The sequence below is a fragment of the Pithys albifrons genome, chromosome 5 (genome assembly GCF_047495875.1).
Source record: "Pithys albifrons albifrons isolate INPA30051 chromosome 5, PitAlb_v1, whole genome shotgun sequence".
Taxonomy (NCBI): Eukaryota; Metazoa; Chordata; class Aves; order Passeriformes; family Thamnophilidae; genus Pithys; species Pithys albifrons.
In genome coordinates, this window is record NC_092462.1 from 60,468,974 (window position 1) to 60,474,630 (window position 5,657).

Here is a 5,657-nt window from a genome sequence, read left to right on the forward strand (position 1 = left end):
CGGCCGCCGCCGAGGAACAGCGGCTTCTGCGGACACCCCGCGCCGCCCCCGCGCCGCGCCGGCCCCGGCTGCTGCCCGGGAGGCCGGGCTGACCCTCGCCTGCCCCGGGTCATTGCCGGCCACACGAGCCCGCGGGGCCCGGCCGGGAGCGCGGGGGTTGCGGTGCAGCCGCTCCGGGCCGGGGGTCGAGTCTCGCAGCCCCCGCCCCGCCATTCATCCGCTTTTAGAGCCAAACGAGGGGTTATCATGGGGCGGTGCTGCTGTTTGCTGTCTGTTCCTCACATTCCCATGACCTCTCCGACTTAAACTTGGGGAAGTTACCAGCCACAATGCGCACAAGTGAACCTCGGGAAATTATTCGTAAAGCTCCCCGAGTCCTTGTTCAGATGATGATCCCTTTGCAGCGACATGCTGTGACTAACGTGTGAGTACAAGATGAATTCAAATACCCCAGTTTGGTTGCTCGAAAATAATTTGTTTGCAAATGACAGATGTTGAAGTCAACTTCACTGAAGGCAAGAACGTCATTACCAACTTTAGAGTAGCCATAAAAACATATTTCCTTAACACACAATTGGTTGTTTTACTTCTCTCCTTGCCCATAGGCTTGGATAAGTCGTCACATGAATTTCTAAGACAAGTGTGTAAATTGTGGGTGTTTGAGGCTACGTGAACTCATCTAAGGAGGCATTAAGTGTTCTCTGCAAGAGGAAGTTGGTTCCTTACTTTCCAAACTCTCCCTATTCTCCCTGCTCTCCAAATAGGGCAATTCTACTTAGTCAAAAAGCCAACACAAAATAAGAGTCAAATCTCAACATCTAAGCAAAAGAAGCTACGCAATGTCAGAATGTTAACGATAACTTGTTAATAAATTTTTAATAATTGCTTACCAAGCATCTGTCTTGAACCAACTGTCTATGAGAAAGGACATTTGTGACACATCTCAGTCAGGCCTAAGCAGTTCTGAAAGAACTGAGAAATGCTGTGCTCTAACCAAAGCTCGCACTTGCAAGTGGTATGGTAAGCACATGATATGAATTCTTCTGATCCTGGTTTCCCAGAAACCATGCAAACTTTGCAGAATTGAAACTTGAGTTTTGAAGCAACACACCAGGCTGTCAGACCCAACGTGGTCAGGCAGTTATAACAGTGTCATCTCTTCATAAGAGAGATAACAACTGTTCTCTCTTTACGGCACTGATTGTTGCAGGAAGATCTGCAGGAGACAGGTCAGTAAGAATTAGCTCATGAAGGAAGTTTTACTCCATATTCCTTTCAGTAAGAATGCGGTTTTTGCCTTGGCAGATTTGGTTGATTGATCCTTATTTGTTCCTGGTGTTCATTATCCTGTAAATATAAGCACAAAGTATTCACAGCTGAACTCTGTGGTATTTTAGTATACACAGGAGAAGTTCTTGAGTTTGGTTTATTTTTCTTTTAATTTTTTTTTAAATGTGTTTTTGACTTGTGCTTTTTAGTTTCATTAACTAAGAAAGTATCATGTTAGGAAAACCAGCTAGTTATCCTAAGCAGCCTTTTGCAGTAACACTGTAATCTCTGCTTGTTCTGGATATTGAACATATATAACTTCAGTAAGTCTAACAGATACTTTTTAGAGTGGAGCAATGGAATAATTAATTAAATCCACTATTTTTCAGTAGCCTGATCTATGAAAACTTCTTTTTCTTCTCGAGCTATGACATTGATTTACCAAGAGTGAATAAATAAATAAGGTAAGTGCAGATTCAGTGGCTCTGGGAAGTGCCCCCACTGCTGATTTTGTAACACCTCAAAGTACATAAGGAGTGTCAAAGACAAGTAAATGTCAAACCTCCTTTCAGCAAGCCATGGCAGCCTAATCAAGATGAATAAATAGGACAAGCAGAGTTGAGCAGGCAGCAGGAATGACAGTAGAAACACATACTCCCAGTCTTTCAGAGGATAGTATATTGTTTCCCAATATGAATGTGAGCATGAAATCACTCCTTGCAAACTTTCTGGCCCTAGAGTATTTCCACGAGAGGCATAATTAAGATAATAACAGTGCCTCAGCAGAGAAGAGGTCAAAGAGTATTCCCTGAATGGGATGGAAGGACAGAGCAGAAGATAAAATGAAATGGGGAATGATGAAGGGAGGTGCAAAGCAGTTTGTTTAGCAAGGGTCTTGCATGCCCCTAGGTCTGAGGGGTGAGCTGGATTTCCCTTCTTTCATATGCAGTTTTCCTAAGCAGAGGACCTTAAGCTGTCTGACTTAATTCCACAGGAATTCAGTACTGTAAACAGGACCCTACGGGAAGTCCAAATTTAGAATTTCCCCTGAGACTGCAGTAAAGGGCCCATGGATCTGTATTCCTCTTGAACTGTTTTGCCTGTGCTTATTTTTCCATTCTGTAAGAAAAATCACAGCTTTTGAAAGCACTGTATCTCATAAAATGATGGCCAACTGATAGCCAATCATCTGAGCTATGTGAATTTCCAAGATAATAAATCTAAATAACCTTATCAAGGTGCGTGTACTTTTCTGACAGTCTTTACACTAAATCTTTGGGTGAGATGATTAGAAAGTGGGTATAAAAGATCAGAAGACAGAAATACTTCAGAAACCTAATTACCAGCCTCTTCTTTGACACCATGTATTGCAGCAGGGAACTTGATAAGAATGGCCCTGTATTATGTATAATTTATCAGACAGCATAGGAGTATTGTAAGACAACAGCAGCAAGCTCCCACTGCTACCTGCAAGTTGTCTGGATGGTAGTTTTGAGGCAGCTAGGGATAACAGAGTACCTTCCAGTTATTCCCAAGGTCTGATCACTCAAAAGTTTGATTTATCCTTTTCTTTCCTTACTGTCAAATGTAAATAGTTCTGGCATCCAAAATATGGCTGAGGACAATAAAAATCCTTAGTGTTAGAAATTGTTCGTAAAAGGTGGTGTGCAGAAGGTGGGACTAATCTTTCCAAAACAACCACAGTATTCACAGCGCCACTAAACACTCCCAGTCTTGTTGACACCTGTAATTACTGGCTGTCACTTCTAAGCAGAACTTATGAATGAGAGAATTTGAACAGAAAAGAGCAGAAACTGTTATAGCAATTAAAGAAATTATATCTTTTCTGGCCTTTGTTGGAATAACAGCATTTTCTCATTGCTTCCCAATTTCACAGGGCATATGCTGTCATAACATTTAGAAAGGATTGGAGATGAAAATTGAAAATAGAGTGATAAATGGGCTGGGATAAGGAAACCAGCCATCACAAAATGACAGCTGTGAAGAAATGTGTGCCATTTCTAACCACACACATCAGCTCCTGAAAGAGAAGCCTTTTTAACTCACCATCTGGACATCCAGATCACCTCTCCTTCCCTTCGTCTCCTCTGCAGGCACTGCAAAAATCTAAATTTTCGTGGTGAGCTGTAATCTGGGCCCAATGCATGAACACCTGCAGAATATGGGAGTTATTCAACCTGCAAGTTTTTCTGTGTTTTTCTGGTGGCAGCTCCCACTGCACCTAAACTAGAGCTGCAGGCAGACAAACAGACTGACAGACAATGGTGGATTCACTCTGAATTTGCACTGGTGGCCATCTAAAGGACATGAAAAACATCTCATTTGTGTCTTCTGCAGAGCCATATCTGCTGCTATGGGCACAAGCCACATTATATTCCTGTTTATCAGATGAGCTGCCTGGAGATGGTCTGAGCCCCCAGCATTCCCTTCCCAACCCCAGATCTTTTTTGCTCACCTGGTTGATGTTCCCCAGTTGTCTTCTTCAGCATGGCGGTATTGCCTTGACCACTTTATTGTTACTTCACAGAGATTTCTACTCTGATTGCATTTTCTTCTCCTGTTAATTCTTTAAGATTACTTCTGATTATAATTAAGATATAATGCATCAGTCTGAGTATTAGATATTAGGGAGAGTTGATCTCCTCAGAACAAGATAGTGTGGCTTCCATTCACAGAGGTAACAAATACAAGAGTTCTGCAGCCCTATCCATTACATCTTGTTTGGCTAATTAATTCACAAGTATATGGAAAAAGGCTGAGAGAGAGGAACAGGCAAGCAAATCAAGTGATTGCATAGGCCTCCTTTCATTTGTAAACCAGGCTCTTTCCACTTATTAGGCTGCAAACAGCAGTGATGCACAGTTCTGTACTGTGGTAAATAATGACTCCACTTGCTGCAGGTGCAATACAAAATCTAGCTGATGAATTAGATAATTGGCTGTCAGACCTTTGCCAGCTGATCTGATACTACAATGTTTCATCGTATGCTCTAATTTTTTTTAACCTCTTCAACATTTTTCTCAGTTCTTTGAAAGAATAATGCATGTTTTTCTCTCTCTGCCTCCCTGCATAAAGAAGTTGTTTGAAAATTCATGAGCCTTTCTGGTTTTCCTCTGTGGTTTGTATACAGAGCACAGGGCTCTGCTGGCACACAGCAACAACGCTGCCCTGCATCAAATCATGTAGCAAGTGTAGAGATAGACTTTGCTTCCTCCAGACAACTGAAGTTGAGGGTTTGTTGCGTTTGCCTTATGACTTTGGACTACTCCATTAAGTTGCTGTCTCCTTTAAGTAGTGATTTAATTTGTACATGATCTATATCTAAGCAGTTCATGGAAAGAATCACTAATGTAAATGTAAAACTGACTGCTGAGTTTAAAGATGCATGTATCTGTATTTTCACTGTTTTATTTTAGACACTTACACCTTTTCAAACCTCTAAGATTTCAGTCCTGAACTCTTCTCCCAGTTGTCCTGAAAAATTGTAGAGAAATCAGGTGTGCACCAGCTGCCAAAATCAAGAATGATTTCTATGTAAGTGTGGGCATTTACTTTGATTCATTGCCACTGCATTTTGTGTGAGGGGGTGCTCCTGAACTAATTTGTTGGAAAAACCAGCAATATCTTAATTGCTACCTGCCTCTGAGTCACTAATGAACATTTCTGAACTTGCTAATACACTCATGTTTAAGCACCCAGGACTTTTCAGTGCAAGCAGAAACACCATTAGACCTTAGGCATTCTTGTATTTAAGAATCTTTGGATAGAAAGTGGCATGAAACTACTCTCTTAAGCCCAGATACCTATGTGATTCACAAATGTGAGTTTTTGCTCTCTGGGTGTTCTGAATATGGCCAATCTATTCTTATTTTTACTGCAAGTAAGAATACCGTGGTCAGTATTATCCTTCCCTAGGAAGGAGAGGAGGTAGGGGGATGGACCATTGCTGTTACCTGATGCTGTGCTTGTTATCACTTCGGTAGGAGATATACCATATCTCATCACTGTTATCACTGTCTCTAGTTGGGATGCACACATGTTGTTCCACACTGATGGCATATTTTGGGGTTAACCCCCCTTCCAGCATGTAGGTTTGAAACTGCAAAGTCATCTGGGCTGCTTCAAGCACGAGTCCTCTGCGGAGTGCTATAGGCAAGAGCACTCCAGCCTGACCTGTTTCATTAATGGTTGGATTCAATGATCTTAGAGGCCTTTTCCAACTTAAATGATCCTGTGTTTCTATGACCAAAGGGCAAAAGACTCACGCTGACAGGTCTGAGGCACAGAAAATCATCCTGGAAAATGGCACTGCTGAGTCATTGTAGTTTACCCACTACAGGCTGCTGGAGCTTTCTATCTCATTCATC

General features: G+C 42.0%; 1 long non-coding RNA gene across 1 annotated transcript; it reads left to right on the forward strand.

The window, feature by feature from the left end:
• The first annotated feature begins 1,142 nt into the window (after positions 1 to 1,142).
• On the forward strand, positions 1,143 to 4,456 carry LOC139671923 (uncharacterized). The gene is made up of 3 exons (XR_011697820.1): positions 1,143 to 1,229; positions 1,659 to 1,733; positions 3,167 to 4,456. It is a non-coding gene; the product is annotated as an uncharacterized lncRNA (long non-coding RNA).
• The last annotated feature ends 1,201 nt before the right edge of the window (positions 4,457 to 5,657 follow it).